The sequence below is a fragment of the Camelus bactrianus genome, chromosome 7 (genome assembly GCF_048773025.1).
Source record: "Camelus bactrianus isolate YW-2024 breed Bactrian camel chromosome 7, ASM4877302v1, whole genome shotgun sequence".
NCBI classification, from domain to species: Eukaryota; Metazoa; Chordata; class Mammalia; order Artiodactyla; family Camelidae; genus Camelus; species Camelus bactrianus.
The window spans coordinates 23,945,564-23,956,549 of record NC_133545.1 but is presented as its reverse complement, the minus strand read 5'-3'; the positions used below and the strand labels follow the sequence as shown (position 1 = coordinate 23,956,549).

General features: G+C 38.1%; 1 non-coding gene across 1 annotated transcript; it reads left to right on the top strand.

Annotated features, from left to right (window-relative positions):
- The first annotated feature begins 292 nt into the window (after window positions 1–292).
- Window positions 293–399, top strand: LOC123614721 (U6 spliceosomal RNA). Its single transcript, XR_006722203.1, has one exon. It is a non-coding gene; the product is annotated as a U6 spliceosomal RNA (small nuclear RNA).
- Window positions 400–10,986: the final 10,587 nt, after the last annotated feature.

Sequence of the window (10,986 nt, the reverse complement as noted above, 5' to 3'; positions counted from 1 at the left end):
TGGGTTTGAGTCATTTTTCAATTGTTTCATTTTCGATCAGATAAACTAGGAAAATACAGAAAAGATCATTTTGGATCTGACAAGCTTTTCCTACATCCTGCCTTTGAGTGTAGAATCGAAAGGTATTTTAGTCCCCTTCCGTGCCTCAACTCTCTGATACCAAGCATTGTGGAATAGATCAAAGCCCTTATTTTCACAATAATCATCAAACAGATCTTGCTTGTCAGAGGCACAGTCTCTGTAATTTTCTTCTTCTTTGTGTAAAAAAGTGTTTTTATTAGACTGTGTACTGGTGCTCACTTCAGCAGCACATAGACTGAAATTGGAACAATACACAGAAGATTAGCATGACACCTGCTCAATGATGTTGTAGAAATTCAGGAGGCATTTCCTATTTTTATGAAAAGAATTCTGGATATGAATGGTGGTGATAGTTGCACAACAACATGAATGTGTTTAATGCCACCGAACTCTTCATTTAAAATTGGTTAGCACGGTAAATTCTGTGTTATATGTATTTAACTATGATACAAACATTGGAAGAAAATGTATTAATACCGCTTCATTAAGAAGACACTGAGTTCTTAAAATGCTTTTCCTTCATCAACAATTTTATTTATTACAGTGGTCATGGAATAGTTCAGTTGCCAGTCCACTGTTACTGAGCAAAGCAGAGGTGAACACAGCATTAAAATTCTGAATATTGCAATCTGAAGAGACTGACTAAAGCAAGCTGAGTTTTGTTTATTTATGATTACTACGTAACAGCTCAGAAGAATAACCGTTCATAGAATCACCTGTTACCACTGAATATTCCACTGTTGCATTTTTTTATATTTACAGAGAGATATGTGGGACAGAAGATAATAATCGAAGCATAATTACATTCCATGTCGATGCCAAACAGCAATTTAAAACTTTTTAAATATGCTTGTATTATGTACTTTTTGCATGGAATTGACTAGAAAGCTTTTCTAAAAACTAAAATGACTGGTTTAAACATACTTGTGTGTGAACATGAAACATGGAAACAAACTTACACCAAGGGAGTATTCACAAGCCGCACGGCTGTTTTCATTCGTCTGTGACCTAACATTTCATCAAGGAAACAATATGGTGATGGATGCTTTTGAAAAGAAAAGTACAATTGTTTTCCATTTTTTCTTGTAATCTGAAGATAACAACTTCTTGTTTTCAATATCAAGTCAACCCCGACCTGCATCCATACCCTTAACTTCTACTTTCCCTCCTGTTACAATGGATACATTTTCCTTGTTTCTACCCACTGCTCCCTTTATAGCTAAAACCAGTTGACATAGCTGTTTCAGTTTCCTCACCTCCTACTATCTACTCAACACTTCAATTTATCAGCATGTCCATCTTGCCCTGCCCAGTGGTCACCTCTCCAACTTCATCTTTCTCAACCTGCTAGCAGCATTTACCATGTTTTTGTCTTTGACATCTACCTTCCTAATTCTTCTGCTCCTTCAGCAGCCTCTCCTTTTCAGGCTTCTTTGCTTGCTTGCTCCTTTTTCTCTTTCTATCTTTAAATACTTAAGTGCCCAAGACTCAGTCCAGGGCTCCATTCTCTCTTCTATCAACACTCTTCCATATGGCCTCATCTAGACCTTGCATGCAAATACCATCTCTCTGTTAATGACTACCAAATGTATATATCCAGCCCTGACCTACCCCTGAATCTCAGGCTCAGATATCCAACAGCTTACTTGTCACCCCCATTGGGTGTCTATTAGGCATCTACCCAAAGCAGCAGCCTTCATCAGCCCTCCAGAGCCTGCTCCTTTCAGTCTTCTCTTACTAACTCAGTTACTGAGTCCAAAAACCCATCTTTGAATTTTCTCTCCACCTCCCCTGCAATTTATCTATCAGCAAGTCTTGTCAGCTTAGATCAATCAAAACATTTCCCAAGTCCAGTCATGTTTGCTGCCTTCCCGCTACCATCCTATATGTTATCACTGACTGTCACCTCAACAAGGGGGAAGCAGTAGCCTCCCCACTAGTCAGCTTGCTTCTCTGCCTGCCCTCCCACATGTCATTCTCCATGGAGCAGGCAGACAGAGCTTGTAAAAACTAAATCAGGTTATGTCACTCCTCTATTCAAAAGCTTCCAGCATCTAAGCATCACACTTAGAATCAAACCCAAACTGCTTACCACCTCCTGATCTGGCCCTGGACCCCCCTCAGATCTTATCTCCTACTCTCCTCTTCTCCCATTTCTCACTGCTCTCAGCCAAATCGCCCTTCTCATTCCCCACACACCAGTTTCCCACCATGGGGCTGTTTACCAACACGTAGATAGTTGGTTTTTGATAAGAATGACACTGAGCTATTTCTCTCCTCCACCTTCACTATAATTTTCTGTCCCTTTGTACAACTTCCTGTACCCACGTTTGTGCACCCAGAGAAAAAGAACACTATCAGCCTTATGTTAGGGTTACTCACCCTGGATTATTCAGAGTTTCTTTTGAAGCTAGAGTGAGAGACCTAAGGAAAGAAATGGCTGTCTTGATTTACAGCAGCCTAGAAGCACGTCTTAAAAAGAAGTTAACACAAGATGATTAAGTTCCATATATATGCTGTACAACACTGTGGCTATGGTTAGCAACATTGTATTGTCCACTTTAACATTTATTAAAAGAGTAGATCTCATTTCAGGTGTTTTTACTGCAATAAGAAAAGTTCCCACTATCAGATTTGTTAGATTATAGAATATCTAAAACACAAGTTTTGGGAAGGGCAGTGCTGCTACTTCTGTAACGGAGCAGATTATAGCCAGGGGCTGATAATCTGCATTTATACTAACATCATATCTGCCTTTTTACTGAGAAGATCATAATCTGATCAGCTTTTACCATTATTGTATACTCCTCTCCTCCATCTAGCATCCTTAAACTGAGTAAGGCTAAAATCTAGAACCAAGGTTTTCGCTACCCTCCTTGTGTCATCCAGTAGTCTTCCTTAATCAACGCTCTTTCTTCCAAAATTCCAAGTACTTCACATCTTCATCCCACAATTAACTGAATTCTTACTTGGTTCGGGTATTTGTGTTGTTTCTGGTGATATGAAATTTATAGAAACAGATTGATCTATGCCTGTATTACTGTAATTCCCTTAAGTTCCTTGAAAGCCAATTGCTATATAAATCTAAATATTTTACAATCTTTATCTTATTCTAAATGTCCCCTATCCCAACTTCCTTCCTTAATCTCTATTTTCCTGTCTTATAAATTCCCACTACATTTTCACTGCATACTGTAAGATCTCAGTAAATCATATTGACTGGCATCTCCTTTCATGTCCCTTTGCCTATATTCTTGAAGTTGCACCTGAAAAAACTACTTTCTACCTCAAATTCAAAAGTCAACCCAAATTCTGATTAATGTAAGAAAGGCTTCAGGGAAAAAAAAATTCAAAGCATCCTGCTGTGAGCATCCTGTGTGAAGCACTAAGAAAGACCACAAAATGAGGAAGGCCAGGCATTGTCCTCTGGACCTTCCAGTGTCATAGGCATAAGGTAGATGCATGATGAGTATCATACTATGAACTGAGGAAAATTATAAAATGTCCAAACCCCCTACAGTTGAGAGATCTACAAGGGCTTCCTGGAGGCAGCATGGGCATCATTAGATGGTTAAAAGTAAGCAGGATCTCTACAGGCACAAATCATTGATCACTCCAGACAGAGAGGCCAGTCTTGGGGAAGAGCTGCATGAGAGGAAGGACCCTAAATGACGATCCCTCTATCCCATGACAGCAAATGGCAGGAGCAATGGGGTTTCTGAAATCTCATTCCATGTGCGGACCAGATTATCTGCCAGACTGTGTTTAATGTTAGTTTGACGACAGTAATGACAGCTGAACAACATAGACTCACTCGTGTGAGTCAATATATGAGGGGCATTGGCAACGTTAAGATAAAGGATCTCTTTCTCAAAGTGAACGACAGAGAAAACTTATATAAACACAGGTAGAAGGCATCCTTCAAGGATGACATGGAGCCATGGCAAGGGCAGTTCTATTGGTGGCTAGAAAAAGGACAACAGAAGACACAGTTTTGCAGAGTTCTCGCCACAATAACAGAGATACGGCTTATTTGAGCAGGAAGGGAAAGCCCTCCCCTAGAGAGCAAGACACAGCTACAAACACACACAGGAAGGATGTAGGCAGGTGGTTTTTACGTTTCTCTTCATAAAGCCTTACGGCCTCATGCATACAGAACAGACGACGTGAGACCCAGAATATTTGCAAACCCTCGCGGTGCCAAGGAGAGTGTGAAGGAAGCAAAGTGAGTTTTTGGCTTCTTCTCATATCCTCTGCAAGAGCCCTTCTCTCCTTCCAGGAACCGCTTCCTCAGTCTCTTTGCTGTGCTTTTTACCCCACACCCCCCAAAATTATATTTGGAGTTTTAAATATAAATCAGAGTAGTCCCTTTGAGCTCAAGTTCTTTCCCAAAAGCACACCAAAACAGCAACAGCTTACCCCACCTATTTCTACCCTCGCCCTATAAATTACATGGCACAATTACAAGAGAAAGATTGTTTTAATCAAGAAAAGAAAAAGGATATAGAAAAGCAGCTGTACATTTTAGCAGGGGACTATGGCAAGGCCCACAGTATTTCTAAGATGAATGCTGTGATGTGAGTCACAGCTCCACGGGACCAGCTCTTAAGGGTAGAATTGCCTTCTGTTGCTGTAAGATGCCGTCACACAGTAAAGAGTGGTTCTTTTAATGGGAAACGTTCAGTGCAGGGCCATGTGTTCAGGACGCATTGCCTAAGAAAGGGGTCTGGTGAGGTCACATGGACTCTAGGACAAAGGTTCTTAGTCTGACCTGGAAGTGGGTGGGATCTGTAGATGGACTGCGGAACATCTGTGAACTCGTGAAATTGTGGCTATTTGCATTTTTTGAGAAAGGACTTCCTTTGTTCTATTTAAATTTTCAAAAGGATACATGACCCTCAAAATCATGAAAGTCAGTGCCCCAGGGAAAGTATATTAGATTGCTGGGGCTACCAGAACAAAGTGCCACGACGTGGGTGCCTTAAACAACCAAAGTTAGGTTCTAGCCAACTCCCGTGTTACCTCATCTTAACTGATTACCTCTACACCGACCCTATTTCCAAATAAGGTCATATTCTGAGGTACAGGGGATGAAGACTCCAACAAATGAATTTTAGGGGGACAGTTCTACCCGTAACAGAAAGCACCGCAGTGGAGTATAAATTATCTCTTCTCCCAGCCCAAACATACAACTCCCCACTGCCAACCCGGGAAGACAGAAAGTAGCAGGAAACCTACCAGAATGTTGTAGCTTCTATATCCCGACATGAATATCATGACATAGACACCAGTCATAATAGGTCAAATGATGTAATACATGTAGAGCTCACAGTGCAGTCCCCAGCACACAGAGTATATTTGATAAATATTTACCATCGTTTATACACATTCACTGGTGGTCTTCCATCTCAGCATGTTCCCTTTTCACTCACATCTGAGCAGATGTGTTCTGGATTTCCCTGAGATTTTCTCTTCCTGTCTTACAATCATAAATTACAGTTTTCTCATGGGGTGGAAGCATCTGCTATCCTGTGTATATCACACTGTTCAAAATTCAATAGGCACCCTTCACGCCAAGGTTCACCCCTTCACAGGCAGTGCTGCAAGCTCAGGACACAGACTTGACCTGCTAAAGAAAAGATCAGCCGAAGACTATAAACCCCTTTTCTTTCTTTTTCTCTTTCTCTCCCATGACCAGTATCAAGTATGTATTTTGAAGTCTACTTTTTCTTGTTCCCTTTTCCTGACTCTAAGAGATGAAATTATTCCATTTGACAAGAATTCTTTCATCTACTTTTTCAGCAGACTTTTTGGCCTCTAAACACAATTCACATTCTTTTTATGTTTCCAAATGGACTTGTTCTTGTAACTTTCTGTGGCATTTATTATAGAATAAACATTTATACTCTTTCCTTGAAATGTGTTTACTCTGTTCAGCCTGCTTCTGTTTTAGTTCAAGGGTGAACCATTGACAAAACAGCCTTTTCACTCTCTGAGAAAAACTCTTTCTCCCTCTAATTTTTGATTTTTTAATTTACATTTTCCTAGGTATATAATGTTACATTGAAAACCTCATATAAGTCCCATTAAGTACTAATAAGCATATCAATTTAATTCCATTCAATAATTACTGAATTTCCATCATGTCCGGGCACTGTGCCTGTCACCAAAAACTGAAGAAAAAAATTAAAACAAACAAAAAAAGGAAGAGAAATATATACTGAAAAAAATGAACTGAGCCTTGAAAATCTGTGGAATGATAACAAAGTATCTAATATTCATGTCTTGAGAGTTCAGGAAGGAGAAGAACAAGAGGTCAGGGCTAAAAAGTACTCGAAGGAATAATGGATGAAGGCTTCTGAATTTGGCAAGAGACATAAACCTACATATACAAGAAACTGGTGAATTCCAAACAGGAAAAAAAAACAATGAAACCCACACCAGGACATATCATGATTGAATTTCTGAAAACTAAGGGCAAAGAAAAATTGTGAATGCACCCAGAATAAAAGACACCTTACCTACAGAGGAAAAACAATTCAAAAACAGCAGATTCCTCATCAGCTACCATAGAAGCCAGAAGAAATAACATGATATTTCTCAGGTGCTGAAAGAAAAGATACATCAACCCAGAATTCTATGCCCAGTGAAAGCAGGCATAAATAAAGAAAAAAATCAACATATTCTCATATGAAAGAAAACTGAATTTGTCACTAAAAGAACATAGATGGGCAGTTATATGAATATATGCTAGTAATTGAACATATGGACCCACAAAATTAAACATACAATACTTTTTAAAATTGTTTTTTAAAAACGAAATATTTTAGATGTGACTCTAACAAAACATGAACAAGATTTGTATACTTAAAATACACACACTGATGAAAGAGATAAAAAATGGAAATAAATGAAGAGACATTGATGTTCATGGATTGGAAGGCTCCACATAATAAAAATGTCACTTTTCCTTAAGTTGATATACAGGTATAATGCAGTTTCTGTCAAAATCCAAGCAAGTTTTTTTGTAGATCGAGATAAGATTATTCCAAAATGTGTATTAAAAGGCAAAGGAACTAAAATAGCTAAAACAATTTTGAAAAAGAACAATAAAGTAAGACTAACCCACCTGCCCAATTTCACACTTTATATGGTTACAGTATTCAAGACTGTGTGGTATCACTAGACAAATAAGCACATAGATCAATGGAAAAGAACAGAGAACACAGAAATAGATGCACATAAATATCCCCAACTGACATTTTGACAGAAGTTCAAATGCAATCAATGGAGGCTAGATGGTATTTCAACTTAGTGCTGTAGCAATAAGACACATATAGGCAATAAAATAAACCTTGATCAGAGTCTTACTGCTGACACAAAATTAACTCAGAATGGATCAAAGACTTAAAAGTAAAATGTGAAACTATTAAACATTTAGGGAAAAAAAATGAGAAAATCTTCAGTATCCAGGACTAGCCAGAGTTGTTAGACTTGACACCAAAAACATGATCCATAAACGTAAAAATTAATAAGTTGGACTTCATTAAAAATAAAAACTTTCACTGTGTACAAGACCTTATTAAGAAGATGAAAAGACAAGCTACAGAGCAGGAGAGTCAAACCACATACACAACAAAGTGTCTAGAATGTATAAAGAACTCTCAAAACTCACCAGTAGAAAATCAAACAATCCAATGTGGGCAACACACATTTCACGGAAGACATGCAGATGGCAGATAAGCACAGAAAAGATTACTCAACATCATCAGCCACTAGAAAATGCTATGAAAACTACATGAGATACTATTACACACTTAATCAGAATGACTAAAATAAAAATTAGTGACAAAACAGCCACTCTGGAACTGTTTAGCAGGTTAAAAACAACAACAAAACACCTTAACATGCAACTACCATGTGACCCAGGAATTACACTTCTGAACAATCATCCTGGAGAAATGAAGATTTATATTCACAAAAACAGGTACCCAGATGTTTATAGCATCTCTATTTGTAATAATACAAAACGGAACACGTCTAGATGTCCGTCAGTAGGTGAATGGTTAAAAAAACTGGTACATTGCAGTGAAAGTATTAAACTATTAACACATTACAACAACCTGGAAGAATCTCCAGAGAATTATACTGAGTGAAAAAAGCCAACCCCAAGAGATTACATATTTGATGCTTCCATTTGTATAACATACTTGAAATCACAAATTACACAAAGGGAGAACAGATTAGTAGTTGCCAGAGGTTAGTAGAGGGTGGAGGGTGCTGGAAGGAAGCTAGTGAGGTTATGAAAGAGCAACATTAGGGATCGTGTGATGATGAAAATGTTCTGGATCTTGACTGTATCGATGTTGATATCCTGGTTGTGATATTTAGCTACAGTTTGCAAGATGTTATCACTGGGGAACTGAATAAAGGATTCACAGAATGTCTGTACTATTTCTTAAAACTGCATATGAAACTAAAATTATCACAAAATGAACATTTTAATAAATATAATAAAAGGCAAAGGGTGATGTGTAGAAACAGACTATTGTGAACATAGGAAGCTGTTTATGAAGAGGCCCTGGCAGGAGGAACTGATGTATAACTGAGGAACTACAGGAAGCCAGGGTGGCTGAAATCCTGAGAGAAACGGGTGTGTGTGTGGGATCAGGAGCAGGAAGGAGGGGCAGATACGTATGGGACAAGGTGCAAGACGAATACGGAGAGGTAGGTGTATGTGCAGGGCCATGTGGACCACCTTAGGGACTGCGGTCTTAATCTAAAAGTAAGAGGAGTCATTGTCATGTGTTAGGCAGAGAAATGGCTTCATTGGAATTGTGTTTTGAAAAAATCACCACCTACCGTACTGAAAATAGATTAGAAGGGCAAAGGCAGATATCTCCTCAGTATGTTGGTCACAGTTCAGTTTTTCTGCTCCCGCTACAGAGGTTAGTCTGCGATAGAGAAGCTGTCTAGAGAATCATGTGATTGATTAATCAGTTGCCTTGAGCAAAATTCTCCTCTGATGTGTCCATGGGAAAATTCCCATAGAGTTAAAAAAAGAGAAAGCATTTGAAAATTGGTTTTATGTGTTGACTCTTTTAATTTATCAGCCAGGTACGCATGATCAAAAGCAACCTGAGCATTCTTTGTGACCTCTACCAAAAGAAAGGAAAGTCTTATTTCAGTTTCTAAAGTAAATCATTTCACAGAGACATTACAGAATTTTCTTTAGTGTTTGCTAGAGACTTAATGCATTCACACGCGTTAAAAGAGTTGTCCATGAAAATGCATAGAACATGAAAAATGATATTATGTCGCAATTTATTGTGCCCCAGTAGGTCACCTTTTTCTGAAACAAAACTATTAATGACTTTAAACATAGTTTTAGGATTCATCACCCTACTTGTTTATTGCCTACCTTTTACCTAAGGATATAATCCATGCCAATGATTCTACATTAGAATTTATCTCTAGTAAGCAACCAATTGTTTTTATTTTCCATCTTAACTTTAAAAAATCAGTTGGTCTAAATTTTTTTCCTCAGTGAATTGAATAAATTACCTGTTACTGTAGCATCATAAAGATAATAAATAGATGGACAACTATCAGTTTCTCATATTAAATAATCCTTTATTGAACATCATTCATTTTCATGTACATTATTTCACTTAATCATTACAATGATGCAGTGAGGTTTTCAGAGTGGGCTGCTGGTTTATGGAACATTATTAAATGTACCAAGACAAGCATCAGGATCTGACCCACAGCTCCTCCAAATATTTAGCCACTAGCCATATGTGACAGTAGAACTCTTGAAGTGTGCTTGTCCAAATTGAAAGTCTTATAAGTGTAAATTACACTCTGGATTTTGAAGAGTATAAATATATCATTACTATTTTATTGATTGATGTATGTTGAGATGATAAAATTTGGATATAAGATTAAGTGAAATATATCATTAAAATGAATTTCACATGTTTTCCCTTTAACTTAAAATTTTCCACATGGCCCCCCTTCTATCACTATGGAGCAGCACTGACCCGAATTTTGTCAACTGTATCTCCTACATTTGTCTGAAATCCATGCTCTTCTCTCCATCCCCACTGACCACACCCCAATCCAGGCCACTCGTCTTATCCTTCTCCTAGAGACTGATCACGTTCTTCTCACATCAGTTTTGCTCACCACTGCCCATCCACACTCTGCGCTTCACTGAAGTCAGAATGTTTTGAAACTATAATCTGATCATACAACTTCCCAACTTCAGCCTTTCCGGGGAACTCCCATTGCCTTTCCATTTAAATGCAGCATTCTTTCCCTGCTGTAGGAGACTCATTTTTGCCTTTACTCAGTCACATCTTCCCACTCCCAAACTGCCGAAACTCTCTCAGTGAGACAACATTTCAGGTTTCCTTCTGCCTTGAGCCCTCTGTATGCTTGGTTCACTTTGACACTCTTCAGCCAGCTTGGCCTATGACTTCTACTGATTCCTCAGACTCCAGCTTATATATTATTTCCTTAATTCCCTACAGTAAAGTGTTCCTCCCATTATAAAACCTATGTTCCTCATCACATATTGATATGTTTAATATTCATCTTTCTAATAGACTGTAAACTCTGTTAAGACAGGGCCCTTGGCCTCATCCACCACTATTTCCAGCGTACAGCTGGAACTGTGCTTGTCAAATAGAGACCTTTAATAAAGTATATGGTGACTGACTGAGTTTCTAAGACATTGCAGCCACATTGATTGAGAAAGCTAAAATTCTCATAAGGCGGTTTATCAGTCAAATTATAAAATCTACATTTTGGTCAACGCAAGAAATTGAATAGTTGCAGGTTTGTTTTTTTTAATTTATTTATTTATTTATTTATTTATTTATTTATTTATTTATTTATTTA